Source organism: Tamandua tetradactyla, chromosome 11 (assembly GCF_023851605.1).
Source record: "Tamandua tetradactyla isolate mTamTet1 chromosome 11, mTamTet1.pri, whole genome shotgun sequence".
Taxonomy (NCBI): Eukaryota; Metazoa; Chordata; class Mammalia; order Pilosa; family Myrmecophagidae; genus Tamandua; species Tamandua tetradactyla.
The window spans coordinates 71377696-71393633 of record NC_135337.1 but is presented as its reverse complement, the minus strand read 5'-3'; the positions used below and the strand labels follow the sequence as shown (position 1 = coordinate 71393633).

The 15938-nt window shown below is 48.9% G+C and overlaps 1 protein-coding gene and 1 long non-coding RNA gene across 6 annotated transcripts in view; one reads left to right on the top strand and one right to left on the bottom strand.

Moving 5' to 3' along the window:
* The window catches only part of LOC143649571 (uncharacterized), a 37965-nt gene extending 35956 nt beyond the window's left edge, over positions 1–2009 (bottom strand). For all 3 annotated transcript variants that reach the window (XR_013159114.1, XR_013159115.1, XR_013159116.1), the window contains exon 1: positions 1797–2009. This is a non-coding gene — a long non-coding RNA (uncharacterized LOC143649571). The remainder of the gene's footprint in view (positions 1–1796) is intronic.
* A 10155-nt stretch (positions 2010–12164) lies between these two features.
* UNC93A (unc-93 homolog A) overlaps positions 12165–15938 on the top strand; it is a 46432-nt gene continuing 42658 nt past the window's right edge. Inside the window, exon 1 of one of the 3 annotated variants that reach the window (XM_077120845.1) lies at positions 12165–12257. The gene's annotated coding sequence lies outside the window, so the exon portion shown is untranslated. Of the gene's footprint in view, positions 12258–13519; positions 13747–15938 lie in introns of those variants that run through there. The other 2 variants (XM_077120843.1, XM_077120844.1) reach the window with 2 other exon arrangements.

The following is a 15938-nucleotide window of genomic DNA, read 5'->3' as shown; positions in this document are numbered from 1 at the left end:
TGAGTGAGGCATGGTGATATTTATCTTTTTGTTCCTGACATTTCATTCACCACACAGTCCTTAAGGTTCACCCACCTAGTTACACGCCTCACAACTTCCTTCCTTCTGGCTGCTGCTCGGTGGTCCATTGTCTGCACACACCACAGTTCCCCCACCCATTCCCCAGTCATTGAGCCCTTAGGCCATCTCCATCTACTGCCACAGAATCTCCGACTCTGCCCCCAGAGCCACCAGTGTGCAAATGTCCATTCCCGTCCCTCACTCAGCTCCTCCAGGTACACACTGAGCAACGGGGTTGCAGGATTCCATGGCAGCCCCACCCCAACCTCCTGGGGACCCACCCTACTGCCCTCCATGGGGCTGCACCCCTCATTTCCCTACCAGCTGTGAATAGGTGCATCTCTTTCTCTGCTTTTTCTCCAGCACTTGTTTCTTTCTGTTCATTTTTAACAGTTTTATTCACACATCATACAATCCAACCTAAGTAAATAGCCATGCCTTCCCCACTGTATCTATATGAAGACATTTCCTTTTCTTCCATAAAGAATCCGTACCCCTCCCCCGTGCCCCCACCTGCTGACCTGTAATTTTGTCTTTGTTATGTTCAGTGAAAGCAAATGCTACTGACAGACTCTAGCTTGCATTGATTGTACTTTTTCCTGCAAACCATGCATTTTCAACACCCTGCAATGCTGACATTCATTTGTTCTCTCTCATGCAAAAACATTTTTTTATTTATACATTTAAATCGCCATTCTTGTTCACTCTAGGCATTCCTAAGTTATACTGTCTCAGCTTTTATAGTCTATCCTTCCTGCTGATCTCACACGTGCCCCTCTCGGTGGCTTTGATTTGTCTTTCCCCAGGGACTAAGGACGCTGAGTGTCTTTTCGTGTGCTCATTGGCCATTTTATATCTTTTTTGAAGAAATATTTATTCCAATCCTTTGCCTTTTTAAAACTGAGTTATTTGTGTTTTTATTGTTGAATGTAAGAGTTCTTTATATGTTCTGGATACTAGACCCTTATGAGACATTTGCTTTATTAGTATTTTCTCTCGTTCTGTGGGTGTCTTTCCACTTTCTCCATAATGCCTCAGTTCCTGTCCTCTGAGGCTGGGACGCGGGCCAGGTCTGCACACGCTAGCAATGGGAAAAGGTGGGCTTCTGTCTTTGACCTGAAATTCTTCCTGAAACAGAACTGGGGACATCTTTGGAAGCCTATTTGTCCAAGGTTGATCTCAGCTCCCTTTGAAAGCAGTATCTAATTGAGCTTTGGATAAAAGCACAAGATGCTTTATCACAAAATCAGAGTGTTGCAAGAAGATGTGAAATAGGAGGTGCTGGTGGAAATGCAGTTGTGCTTATTCTCTCCAAAACTGTCTCTAAACCCAGCCCTGAACCAGGACCGCCTCCGGGAGCTCTGGCAGCCACCCGGACTCTTGCAGCCTCTCTTCCCATCCCAGCTCTTTCCTTGTCTCTGAAGGCAGCCTGGTTGGGGCACCTTCCACTTCCTGGAACCAAATGACCCTAAGCCCTGCCTGGGGAAGAGACGGGAGGGGAGGGTGGGGGAAGAAGGAGGGAGGGGGAGGGAGGGAGCACGAGCGGCTGCAGCCTGGGCATCTAGGAACCGGGCAGGCCCAGATACTGCTGCAGCGTTTCGGCATCAGTGGCCGCCTCAGCTCCTTGCAGTGGGCTGTCTGCACGTCCCCTGCAGGCGGGGGACCCCCCTACAGAACGCTCTCGGCCCCTAAAGAATGAAGGGAAGCGAGCATTCCTGGAAACTTCCCCTCGCTACCTGGAAGTCCAGGTGATGTCACAAGGACCAGGTCCCGTGGCTCCTTCTCTGGCTGTCCCGGCCGCCAGGGCCTTGCTGCAGGCGGAGTGGCTGCTGTGGCCTTTCCCCCCTCCCCAGCTCCTTCACTGCAGACTCTCAGAAGACACTGAGTACATGCACTTGGCCGACATAAATGGGGAACCCCTCAGCTCTGTCCTGCCCGAATGTGGGGCCCTTGTTTACTAAAATGGTATCTCCATGACACTGACAAGCCTGTTTTTATGAGCAAACAAACCACACTGCATCACAGGACAGCTCTGACCCAGGAGGCTAAGGTGGCACAAGACCAAATGTATTTATTTAACTGCCGATTCCCTTTATAAAGGCTGACCTAGCCAGGCGTTCAGCCCTGTCTGCAGAGTGAGCTGGGAAGGCGGAACGATTGTGAAGCCTGCCCCTGCCGGTCTGACTGTTTCCCTATAATTGAGTCCTGACTTCAATTAAATAAAAAAAAAACAAAAAACATAATGACCGAACACCTCCCTTTTCTCCCTCACACTTCTCCTGCCCCTGCCCCAGTTTCACAGTATGCATTGATTGGTTTTGCTTTCAAAACATATGGACTGTCATACAAGTGTAAAAGTCAGGATATTGTGGCAAGCTATTGCAAATTACCTAGTCACATGTAAGTTAAAATCAGCCATTTTGAGCAATTGAGGCAATCTTTCCAGTGTAACAATGATGAATTCGCCAAATACTTTTCAGACTCCATTTCTGCAGACTCACTCAGCAGCCACTAAGCGGTTACTGTTTGGAGGCACTGAGCTCACAGACCCAGAGGGCTTCCCTCTGGGACGACTGACCATTCAGTGGAGAAGCAATAAATGGTGGTAGGTGCTAAGACAGAGAAAGTCATGCAGGCTGTGGAAATGCAGGGACGAGTCCCCCAAGGCCTGAAGCTCTCAAGGGAGGATTTCCAAAGGAAGCGGCACCTTACTGGAACCTTTCAGGAGGAGATGGTGAAAGCAGACCAGGACTTTCAAGCAAAGGTACCGGCCCAGGCAAAGTTACCAGATGCCCGTGGTTTGGCTGTGGAGAGCAATAATGTGTAACCCACAGGTGGGGAGACAACTAGCCTGGAAGAGAAGAAGGGGTTCAGCAGACCCTCATATCCCTAAAAAGACTTTGAATGATTTCTTTTTTGATTAAAAAAAAAATCAGAAACACTAAAAGCTTTTAAGAAGTAAAGGAGCATGGTGAAATTTCTATTTTGGAGAAGTCGCTCTGGCTCGAGCTTGGAGGGTGGTTTGGCAGGGGTGAGAAAAGGGCCAAGAGTAATGTGGTTCTTCCAGGTGAGAAGTGAAAAGGAAGTGGCCAAGGGATTGGAGAAGGAGACCGGATTTGAGAGTTGATAAGAAGTTAGTCAATAAGGTTTGGTGATCGACTGGATGCCAAAATAACAGCTGGAGAAGTTGAGAGAAAAAAATAAACCACCACCGCCGGTATAATTTTTATGTCTACCTGGATGGAAGTGGGGGCACAATTCCACCTCATCTATCTGACAGACTATAGGAGAGGAGGAACAATTGTTACCAGAAATGGGAGTGGAAGTGAAGCAGAGTTTTGGACCTGCTGACTCTAAAACAGATGCGTGGGGAACCAAAATACACCCTCTGGGATTTTGTTCGCTACAGTCACAACAAAACAGCTGCCATTTATTGGAAATCTCCAACACACTAAATACTTTATATATATATATATATATATATATATATGTAAAGTTTCTATCTATCTATAAATATAAAGAAACTAGACCAACCAGATATTGGAACACACCATAAAGCTTTGGTAATTTAAACAGATGATGTTGATGAGAGGAAGGAGAAAACTTGGGAATAAAATAGAGTCCTGAAAAGATAGTCTGGTGTATGTGTAAAAAGTATAACGTAGGATAAAGTTATCATTGCAAAATGATGTGGGAAAATTGAACTATTCAATAAACTTTTTTGAGACCAAACGCTAATGATTTGGGGGGGAGGGGGAGCCAGTTTCCTATCTTACTGCTTTTCTCAATATAAATTCCAAAATGATAAAAGATTTAAGTGTAAAAAATAGTGACGACATATAAGTACAAAAAGAAAAGATGATTCTTTATATATATTTGGACTGGTTTCCCCAAGCCTACCAAAAACCCACCAACATGTGTTTGAATAAATTAAAATTTAAAATTTGCATATGGCCAAGTAGTTTCTTAACATACTATGAACACTTAAAATTAATAAGAAAGACAACAAAATAATAGGTGAATGATATGAAAAGCCAGTTTATAGAAAAAGAATTATAAGTGACTAAAGAGCATATGAAATGATGCTCAATTTCACTTGTAATTAAAGGAATCAAAGCAACGCCATTAGATATTGCTTCTCCTCCAATAAAATGGCAAGATGGAAACTCATAATAACATGGCAGAGAACGTGGAGGGAAAGGAAACTGCTGTTTGCAGGGGGGCAATTTGTTAAGGTCCCTATTTAATATGTGCATGCTCAGTAACTGTGCTTCTATAAATTAATTTCTCTTATGGGTGCATGCACATGTGGTAAAGCATAAAAGGGGAAGTTATATTCACTGCAGTTTTGTTTAGAACAGCTGAAAACTAGAAACGGTTTATGTGTTGATCAAGAGGAGGCTGGCTTCCAGCCAAATTATGATATTCTAGGCGGTGAAATATTTACTCAGTCATTACAAAGGGAGGTAGACCTACAGCTAAAGGCGTCAAAATTATAGCCAAGATTTTATTAAATTAAAATCATGACTAGCAGAAAAAATATATAAAATAATTCCATTCTCGTAAAAAAACCAGCACATGAATTAAGATGGATAAGGGTAGATATCCGGGAATGCAATCTCGTCCCTCCCCAGGCTTCATGCTAATAAATTCCAGACTCCTTGTTGTGGTTGCAGGAGCTTTCCATGCCGGGGCTCCACTTACTTCTCCGGTCTGAAATCTAACCGCTCCTCTCCCGCCTCCCAACCAGCCACACGCATTTTGTTTGACCCCATAAGTGGTGAAGTCTCTTGCTTCTTGGATATGCAGGCGCATTTCCCTCTGCTTCCGAGGTTCATCTCATTCCGGTGATCGTCCTCCAGACTTTAGCTCAGATGCCACGCCATGGATTCCTCTACTGCGGCCGGACAGCATTCCGCTCCCTCCGCCACAATCGCAGCTGCAGGCTGTGACCTTGCTTCCCGGGTCCCATATAAAGACCTGTTCATTTGTGTGCATCTCCCCATCAATTGGGGAGACCATAGGGTCAGGGGGCGTGACCCCTTTGCCCTCAGCTTTATCTCTGGGCCCTCCCCGGGTCCTGGCACTTTACCTGCCTCCAGTCAACACCTGCTGTAGGAATGAGGAGCTGTCACTCAGGGAAGTAAGTGTGGAGAGCTGCCCAGACGCCCCAAAGAAAGCAGAGCAAGGAACATATTTGTACAGTGTCTCACAGGTACAGGAAAAGGTGTGGTTGAGAAGGGCTCAGATAAAGGGGATTTTGATGAAAGCCTCGGCTGAGTTACGTTTATGGTAGTGTGTGAGCAAAGTGTTTTGGAAATATTGAGTATAAGCCCATGACTGAGAATTCACAGCCAATTAGGAGAGAAAATACAATTTTCAAAATCTTGAATTTGCTAATCCAAATCGTATTGTGAGTTGATTATGTTTTCAGAGTTCAAATATCTAAACACAAACTTTGCTCAGCACTCTTTATTCTTGGTATGCAAGAGGTAAGAAAGTGTTGGAGCAAAAAACCAACCACCCACGGAGGGCCTTGTGTGAACCAGTGGAAGGGAAAATGATCTCAGCAGCCTCACCCAGAAAGGAAGGGAGCCAGGATTGGATTTTTCCAGGGACCCATTGCGGAAGATGGCCTTCGGAGTGCGTCTGGCCCTGGAGCGGTGCCCCCTCCTCTCTCTGTAGATGCTACCTACCCCCCCCATGGGTAGATTGGACTACACAACTTGTCTATGACTCAGCCGGGCTCCAAGCTGCTTTCTTCTCTCCTAAAAATCCAGATTTGGGTCTGTCCAGAGAGTGGGGCAGTCTCTGCTAGGGCTGAGATTGAAGAAACCTGTGCTTTATGGCTAAGGAACCACGGAAGTGACCGTTTCAGTTGTCAGGTCCAGTTGCACCAAGGTCCATCATGGTGACCATGTAACGTGCCCTCCCCTCAAACTCACCAGGTCAATGATAAAAGAAAGTTCAAGTTTGCATTTAGGGTCCCACTCGGCAGTAACAAGAGCCCTGCTTATTGTCCTAAGGGATGCAAACCAGCCAGCCCATGTCTCTTCTCAGGAGGCTGATAAGAAGGGGACGTCAGCCCTCAGCCCAGGAGGTGCGGTCCACTGCAGGAGCAGCATGGGGACACCCAGCAAGGTCAGTGGCCAAGCTTGACCTGACCAGTCTTCGCTCAGATCAAAGGTTTTCTCACGACCAAGAACTAGAGCGCAGTGAAATGGAGGACAGGTTAAGGTGAGTAGAATTCATCTTGGATGAACAGCCACAGAATTTCCATGGAAAGTATCCTTCAACAGGCCAGTTAGAAACGTCTGGGAGGAGAAAAGGTGTCTGAGGAGCTCAGCACTCTCGGGGATGGAGCCAGCCAGTCTGCGAACACGACTCAGGATGTGCGTTTTTTAGTGGCTTTATCTGTTTGTGGTAAGGAGAGATGCTTCAGCCTCTGTGGACCCTGGGAAGAGAGAGGGAGTTGCCAAAAAGAGTGTGTGGGTGTGAGGTCATGTTTAGGTCAGGGGGGGGGCTGCTGCATTTTTCTCAGGCTGGCCTGACAACAGGGCCAAGTGCTAAGAGGTGTGGAGCTGGGCCAAGCCCTCCCAGCCTGAGGGAGGCCCCCCCAGGCCCCTCCCAGGCCCCTCCCAGGTCCCCCCAGGGCTTCCCTAGGCCCCTCCCAGGCCCCTCCCAGGCCCCTCCCAGCCCCCCCCACCCAGGCCCCCCAGGCAGGCAGCAGGACTGGGCCTTGTGCTCTTGTGCTGTAGACTGCTCGCTCCACTCAGTGCTCACCCCTGGAAACTCCTTCAGAGGAGACAAGGACTTTTATTCCATGGCTAGACATAAGCTCAAAAAGTTTCTGGGAAGAAAAGGAGAGACTCCAGGTAACATGGAGTACATGATTTTCCTCTTCTTATTCCTGAGAAAGGGTCTTGGAAGACCGACAATCTTTACGAAAGATTTACACACAAATGCATGTGTGATGTCAAACCTAAACAGCCAAGGAAACTGATTTCATTCAGGCCCGAGCAACAGAGAACACGCCCCAGATCTGGAGGGCAGGTCCCAGCACGGAGCAGTGGCTCTGCGGTAACTCTCAGGGGAGAGAAGACAGGTGGCAGGTTGCAGGTAGGGTGGCTTATTGTTGGGACCACTTACAATCAGGGAACATCTCCAGATGCTTCTCAGGAGGCGTTTATCTCTGTGTCTAGCTAATTTCAGAGGGAACGAGCAATTCTAACCTCGTCTAATTGTTAATGAGACCAAGAATGCGGGGCTGGGGCCTGGGTCTGGCCTTTCAGCATGTTCAGGTCAGCGCTGGGCCTTGCCTTGGTCAGGGGACAGTGGGAGAGGAGCCAGGGGCGTCTCCTCTAAGTGGTGTGGCCAGGGCGGTCCCCTGCAGAAAAACCCTCACACAACATGAAGGGGGCGGCGTGGAGAACAGGAGTCAGCTGGTATTACATGACTGCCGTTTCCCAGGAGTGCAGGGCTCAGGTGACGTTCAGTGTTGTTAGTGAAAGCATCTGTCTACGGAAAGGTTCAAGAACGGTGGGTTACTGTGAGATTTTCTTGGTTCCTGAATCCCGGGAAGAAGAGTGGATCCCATATACAGAAGAGAGGGCTGGATGTGGGAGGGCGTGGAACATCTGAAACTGCCCCTGGAATGTGCTTACTCGCCTGACCCCTGGCACTGCCCGCCAACTAGAAAGACTCTGTGGTACTTGCCATAAAGTTATGAAATGCGCTTGTGTGCACACACGCACACACCTTAATTTTCATTCCTTAATGGTGGATCTGATGAATAAGACTAGGTCAGAGAGGCACCTTACGATGTTGAAATGAAATTATAACTAGTCAGTTGTTGAAAGAGTATTATCAAAATAAAGAACTTCCAAAAAGCAATGTCAATAACTTTAAGGTAGCAAAAAGACAGCAAAACTCCCAAAGATATACCAACTCTCCAAGACTCTTGGGCATTTCAGTAAATAATTTTATGGAGTGAGACACTCACAGAATGTTAAAATTCACAGATCCAGGCTTCCTCTCATTTGGTATGCATTCCAACCTCATAACAAAGTTCAAGCACATTTTACTAAATCCAGCAAATATTGACTGAATGCTAAGTTCAAACACAGAGCTGCAGAAAGAAGTCTGTTTCCCGAAGCGTCCTTGCTGCCGGCGCGTGTCCCCACAACTTCCTGGTGCCAGTGGTGACAGAACCCAGTCCAGGCTGTCTTCACAGCACCGGAGGTGACAGAACCCGGCCCAGGCTCTCCTTACGGCCCCGGGGATGGGGTCAGGCTTCTGGGGAGGGGCACGATGCTTTCAGTCACTAGTGAACCTTCTACTCCATGCGGGCAAACACTACCTAAAGACAATAGAAATAAAAACAAAATGATAACAGAGAAAAAAAGATTATACATACCATACCCCTTACCCCTCGCTTTCATTTACCACTAGCATTTCAAACTAAATTTATTTTAACGTTTGTTCCCCCTATTATTTATTTTTATTCCATATGTTCTACTCTTCTGTTGATATGGTAGATAAAAGGAGCATCAGACACAAGGTTTTCACCATCACACAGTCACACTGTGAAAGCTATATCATTATTCAATCATCATCAAGAAACATGGCTACTGGAACACAGCTCTACATTTTCAGGCAGCTCCCTCCAGCCTCTCCACTACATCTTGAACAGCAAGGTGATATCTACTTAATGCGTAAGAATAACCTCCAGGATAGCCTCTCGACTCTGTTTGGAATCTCTCAGCCATTGACACTTTGTCTCATTTTACTCTTCCCCCTTTTGGTCGAGAAGGTTCTCTCAGTCTCTTGATTTTAATTCTCAGCTCATTCTAGGGTTTTTCTCAGTCCTTTGATGCTGAGTCTCAGCTCATTCCAGGATCTTTGTCCCACGTTGCCAGGAAGGTCCACACCCCTGGGAGTCATGTCCCACGCAGAGAGGGGGAGGGTGGTGAGACTGCTCATCATATTGGCTGGAGAGGGAGGCCACATCTGAGCAACAAAAGAGGCTCTCTTGGGGGTGACTCTTAGGCCTAAATTTTAAGTAGACTTGACCTATCTTTTGTGGGGTTAAGTTTCATATGAATAAATCCCAAGACTGGGTGCTCAGCCTATAGCTTTGGTTGTCCACACTGCTTGTGAGAATATCAAGAATTCAACTTGGGGAAGTTGAATTTCTCCCCACTCTCACCATTCCCCGAGGGAGGCTTGCAAATTGTAGTTCCTCTTGTCTTCACTTTGAGATTATCTCAATTCTGGGGTAACAGGATAAATCCTACTAAACATTCAACTTTGGGTTCTAATGAATGCTTACTGGGTTCCATTTTTGTCATGTGCAGATGGAGGAGTGGATGGATTAAGTTCCCTGTTTCTAACTCCTGCTGGTCTCTGTTACCAATGATATATTCCAAGCTGATTCTCGAATGTCGGTTCACATCAGTGGGACCATACAGTATTTGTCCTTTAGTTTTGAGCTAGACTCACTCAGCATAATGTTCTCTAGGTCCATCCATGTTATTACATGCTTCATAAGTTTAGTCTGTCTTAAAGCTGCATAATATTCCATTGTAGGTATACGCCACAGTTTGTTTAGCCACTCGTCTGTTGATGGACATTTTGGCTGTTTCCATCTCTTTGCAATTGTAGATAATGCTGCTATAAACACTGGTGTGCAAATGTCCGTCTGTGTCTTTGCCCTTAAGTCCTTTGAGTAGATACCTAGCAGTGGTATTGCTGGGTCGTAATCCATTCTGCCATTCTATGTCTTTTGATTGGGAAATTCAGTCCATTAACTTTTAGTGTTATTACTGTTTGGATAATATTTTCCTCTACCATTTTGGCTTTTGTATTATATATATCATATCTGATTTTCCTTCTTTCTACACTTTAGTCCACACCTCTCTCTTCTGTCTTTTCGTATCTGACTCTAGTGCTCCCTTTAGTATTTCTTGCAGAGCTGGTCTCTTGGCCACAAATTCTCTCAGTGACTTTTTGTCTATAAATGTTTTAATTTCTCCTTCATTTTTGAAGGACATTTTTGCTGGATATAGGAGTCTTGGTTGGCAGTTTTTCTCTTTTAGTAATTTAAATATATCATCCCACTGTCTTCTAGCTGCCATGGTTTCTGCTGAGAAATCTACACATAGTCTTATTGGGTTTCCCTTGTATGTGACAGATTGTTTTTCTCTTGCTGCTTTCAAGATCCTCTCTTTCTCTTTGACCTCTGACATTCTAACTAGTAAATGTCTTGGAGAACGCCTATTTGGGTCTATTCTCTTTGGGGTGCGCTGCACTTCTTGGATCTGTAAATTTAGGTCTTTCATAAGAGTTGGGAAATTTTCAGTGATAATTTCTTCCATTAGTTTTTCTCCTCCTTTTCCCTTCTCTTCTCCTTCTGGGACACCCACAACACGTATATTTGTGCGCTTCATATTGTCATTCAGTTCCCTGATCCCCTGCTCAAGTTTTTCCATTCTTTTCCCTATAGTTTCTGTTTCTTTTTGGAATTCAGATGTTCCATCCTCCAGTTCACTAATTGTAGCTTCTGTCTCTTTAGATCTACCATTGTAGGTATCCATTGTTTTTTCCATTTTTTCTTCTTTGTCCTTCACTCCCATAAGTTCTGTGATTTGTTTTTTCAGATTTTCTATTTCTTCTTTTTGTTCAGCCCATGTCTTCTTCATGTCCTCCCTCAATTTACTGATTTGGTTTTTGAAGAGTTTTTCCATTTCTGTTCGTATATTCAGCATTAGTTGTCTCAGCTCCTGTATCTCATTTGAACTGTTGGTTTGTTCCTTTGACTGGGCCATATCTTCAATTTTCCGAGCGTCATCCATTGTTTTCTGCTGGTGTCTGGGCATTTGATCAGATTTCCCTGGGTGTGGGACCCAGCTGGTTGAAAGGTTTTTCTGTGAAATCTCTGGGCTCTGTTTTTCTTTTCCTGCCCAGTAGGTGGCGCTCGTGGCACTCGTCTGTCTGCGGGGCAGTCGGCCAGGGAAACCACGCGTGGAGGCAGGGGTCACTGGCCGCCACGGCTTGGGGGAGTGCCGGTCCAAATTGCCCAGCTGGCCTGAGACGCCAAGCGTGGCAGGAGGGCCCCGCTATCCAATGTTCCCAGTCAGACCGGGGAGCCACGTGCGTGGAGGGGACCCCAGTTGCCAGCTGCCCCTGCCGGGAAAACGCGCACCCCTCGGGTATCTCACCGCAGCGGATTCTCCCTGCCCGTTCAGCCGTTCCAGAATGGGGTACGCTGTCTTTTTGGTCTCTGTCGTGACTCCGGGAGCTGTTTCGTATTGTTTCTCTTTCTTTAGTTGCTTTTCTGGAGGAGGAACTAAGACCCGCGTCTTACTAAGCCGCCATCTTCTCCGGAAGTCCGTATTTATTTTCTTGATATCTCACACCATCTTCGTGCGCACAGAAGTCCTGATGCTCCCGGGAGGCTACCTGGCTCCGCAGAGATACACAGCAGGTTTTCAATAAATAGTTGCTGAATGAATGGATAGTCAACTCTTTAAAAGAGAAAAGAAACGCTGCAGTGTTAACCACTTAGAACTCAGGGCTGGGGAAGGGGAGAGAGGACAGAGAGCACAGCACCAAACGGCTGATGAGTAGGAAGGCTGGCAATGCGAGGTGCTGTTTTCATTTTGTCCAGAAAACGGAACCCAGGCCTTCCAGCTGGGTGTGGTGACTGCTTTCCCTCGGCCCCTGGGAAGATGCAGCTGATACCCCATCATTAGCTGAACGCCTGGGATTAGAAAATACGGGGGAGATTGGGGGTAGCTAACAGTTTTGCTTGTAGTGCCCACACAAAGCCCATTTTCCCAGAGTTCAGGGCTCAGACACAGGCTGGGACCCGGGAGGCCGGTTCACACACCCAGGCTTGCTGCCAGATCTGGGGCGTCAGAGGACATCCCACATGGCCTGTGTGATGCTCTGCGTGCCCAGAGCCCTCCCCGCAGTGAGCGCAGGGTGGCTTGGCCGGGGACGGCTGGCCGTGGACCTGCAGCCCGCTGGGCACACACCCCAGACCCTGGCGACGCCACGCGTGGGCACAGAACTCTCGTGAGTCACAATCCTGTCCAGTTCTCAGAGGATGTCACGGGCTTCATCCGAGGAGGGGGCACCCTCCACGCCTCCCCCGGCCTCGGCGACTGTGAAGAGGTGCCCGTGGGTGGGCGCGGGTGAGCAGTGTGTGGTCACCCACCCGAGCCGAGAGGGAGGGCAGCTGGCGGGGTAGGTCCAGAACAGGGGCCACGTCCAGCCAAGGGGACCCGCCCGGCCTTCGAGAGCAGTGCTGGAAACGTGGGGTCAGGCAAGGGAAGGGCCCAGCCCTGTGCACTTCTGTAAATAATTTTATAGAGTCAGACACTCACAGCATGTTACATCCCACAGATCCAGGCTTTCTCTCATTTGGTATGCATTTCAACCTCATAACAAAGTTCAAGCATATTTTACTAAATCCGTCAAATATTGACTGAATGCTAAGTTCAAACATGGAGCTGTGCTGAGGCGGGCTGAGGGCGAGGTGACGGCCACCCAGCCCTCTGCCAGGGGCACCCCGGTCCCCTCCGGCCCGACCAGGCACCGCCTAGGGGGAGTGGCTGCAGGATGCAGGGCAGGGGCAGGTGGCCGCTGTCTTACCCGTGGTGGCAGTTGTCCTACCAGCACCCGAGGATGGGCCCGTGGGCCAGCGGGCCCAGTTACAGCGCAGCGCAGTGCTGCTGGCAGCCTCGCGCCCCCCGCGCTCCTTGCACTGGTTTGTGTGCTTTATTTAGACTAAGCAGACAGAAAATTTATTGAGAACACATACGAGAGGACATGTGGGCACTCTGAAAGGCAGAGGTGAGAATGGCGAGAGGCCTTTGCGTTGTTTTTGTAAACCACTGGGGTTGGGGGGGGCTGTGCTTGAAAGAAGCATGAGGGTGGGGGAAGCTGGGGGGAACCATTCAGAAGACAAAAAGCACAGCTTAATAACAAAAATAAACTACCTAGAAATAAGGTTGTATTTTAGGTTACTTTTTAGAGTTCTTTGTAAGAAAAGTTCTTTATCAAAAGTATGTTTTCCTTTAAAAATCTCAATTCTTTTTAAAACTAAATGTCCTTTGTTTAAAAAAACATGGTAACAGTACATGGGTGCATCAACTAAAAAGCGAGCTTCCTTGTACCCTTTCTCCCAGCAATTCTATTGCATAGATAAGAATTTAGGTTTATATACTTTGAGATTCACTGTGTGTGTGTGTGTGTATGTGTGCACTTATGTTCAGATTCACACATATACCCACAGACGTACATAATTATGCACTAAAATGAGCTCAGACTATTTTAATGCTCTAAAACTAAGCAATCATTCTCAATGTCTTTATGAAATATTCTCACTTAATCACATCAAATATTTTTTCAGTGTATCTTTCTACAATTGACCAGAAAATCTTCCCAAAGAGAATTAAATCGCGCCAGCAGGAGCTGCTGTTGAGGGACCTATAATTCACAAACTAGATTTGCCACTTGCTAAAGCAGAGCCAAGCGTTGCACAATTTTTTCCCAGTATCCTATTTTGAGAGCCCGCCCTCCTTGCAACTGAAAGCAAATGAGGGAAACTCCTGTGTGTTCTGAAACGCGCTAAGATTCCAGAAGCCATTAGTGACTGGACCTAAGAAGGCCACAAACTAGGTAAAATCTCTTTAGGATGGTATTACTTAGTTTGGGGACAATATTCAAATTGTCTGGATGTTTGTGTTGTGAGAGCAAAAGTCGAAGACACTATCTTTGGAGATTGACCCATGCCATTTAACATCTCTGGCTTTGCTCACACGGAGAAAATAACCAATTAAAAAGTACCTCGATGGTCCCAACCCCTTCAGGTCACTCTCTTAGGCATTTGGCCTTCAGCTGTCCAAACGAAGTGCTGGTTTCCTCAGCCACCCACGGCCCCCGCTGGACCCTGCCCATCAAGAGAACTGCTTGTTCCCATTTGCTGGGGCTCCTCAAAATGGCCCTGCGAGGGGCAGAACTGGCCGTCCCGGTCTGCGAGGAGAGTCTATTCACCTGTGACCTGCGGACACAGGAACCCACCCTGCCCAGACCGGCGCTCACCTGCTGTAGTTTTCAGCACCTGAGCCTGTCTGGTTTCCCCGACTGCTCCGCCCGTTGCCGCCTGTCTCCTCCACTAGACTCCACAGCCTGTGTGCGTGGGGGCACAGCAGGGGCAGCCAGGTGGGACCCCCAGGGCCCAGGGGCGGGAGGACAGGTTGTAGGAGCTGCTGCTGGGCCTGGGCAGGGAGGCTGGGTGAGAAGGGGGTGGGAAGCATAAGGCATCCCCGGGGCGCCTCTGCATGCACCTCTGAAGCCGCAGTCCCGTGGGCTCTCCGTGGGAAAGCAGAACCCCTGGGGGATCTTCCGCCCCCAACTCACTCAGCTTTGCTGAACTGAGAGGAAAGGTGAAAGGAGCATCGAAAGGGACGCGCCCCAGGCCTCTGTGGTAGAGGACTGCCTGGTAGAGGGACTGCCTGGCAGAGGACTGCCTGGTGGAGGGACTGCCTGGGGGAGGGACTGCCTGGTGGAGGACTGCCTGGGGGAGGACTGCCTGGGGGAGGACTGCCTGGTGGAGGACTGACTGGTAGGGGACTTCCTGGCGGAGGAATACCTAGTAGAGGACTGCCTGGTGGAGGACTGCCTGATATAGGACTGCCTGGCGGAGAACTGCCTGATATAGGACTGCCTGATGGAGGGACTGCCTGATAGAGGACTGCCTGATAGAGGGACTGCCTGGCAGAGGACTACCTGGTAGAGGGACTGCCTGGCAGAGGACTGCCTGGTGGAGGACTGCCTGATAGAGGACTGCCTGGTGGAGGACTGACTGGTAGGGGACTTCCTGGCGGAGGAATACCTAGTAGAGGACTGCCTGGCGGAGGACTGCTTGATATAGGACTGCCTGATGGAGGGACTGCCTGATAGAGGACTGCCTGATAGAGGGACTGCCTGGCAGAGGACTACCTGGTAGAGGGACTGCCTGGCAGAGGACTGCCTGGTGGAGGACTGCCTGATAGAGGACTGCCTGGTGGAGGACTGCCTGGTGAGGACTGCCTGGTGGAGGACTGCCTGATAGAGGACTGTCTGATAGGGGACTGCCTGGTGGAGGACTGCCTAGGGGAGGATTGCCTGGTGGAGGGACTGCCTGGCAGAGGACTGCCTGGTAGAGGGACTGCCTGGTGGAGGGACTGACTGGCAGACGACTGCCTGGTGAGGACTGCCTGGTGGAGGACAGCCTGATAGAGGACTGCCTGGTGGAGGACTCACTGGTAGGGGACTTCCTGGCAGAGGACTACCTAGTAGAGGACTGCCTGGTGGAGGACTGCCTGGCAGAGGACTGCCTGACAGAAGACTGCCTGACAGGGGACTGCCTGGTGGAGGACTGCCTAGGGGAGGACTGCCTGGTGGAGGGACTGCCTGGCGGAGGACTACCTGGTAGAGGGACTGCCTGGCGGAGGACTGCCTGGTGAGGACTGCCTGATAGGGGACTGCCTAGTGGAGGACTGCCTGGCGGAGGACTGCCTGGCGGAGGACTGCCTGGCGGAGGACTGCCTGGTGAGGACTGCCTGATAGAGGACTGCCTGATAGAGGACTACCTGGAGGGGGACTGCCTGGTGGAGGACTGCCTGGTGGTAGACTGCCTGCTGGGTCAGAGGCCAGGGAACCAGGATTCCCCTACTCCTCAGAATGTCAAGGCCCCAGATGCCACCAGCTTAGACCCCAGGGTGAAGAACAGCCTCTCCAGCCAGAAAAGCGGTTCCCAGGCACCACAGAGTCCCTTAGGGTCCACAAGGATGGGGGGGGGGGTGAGAAGCCTGGGGCTTGGACTCTGT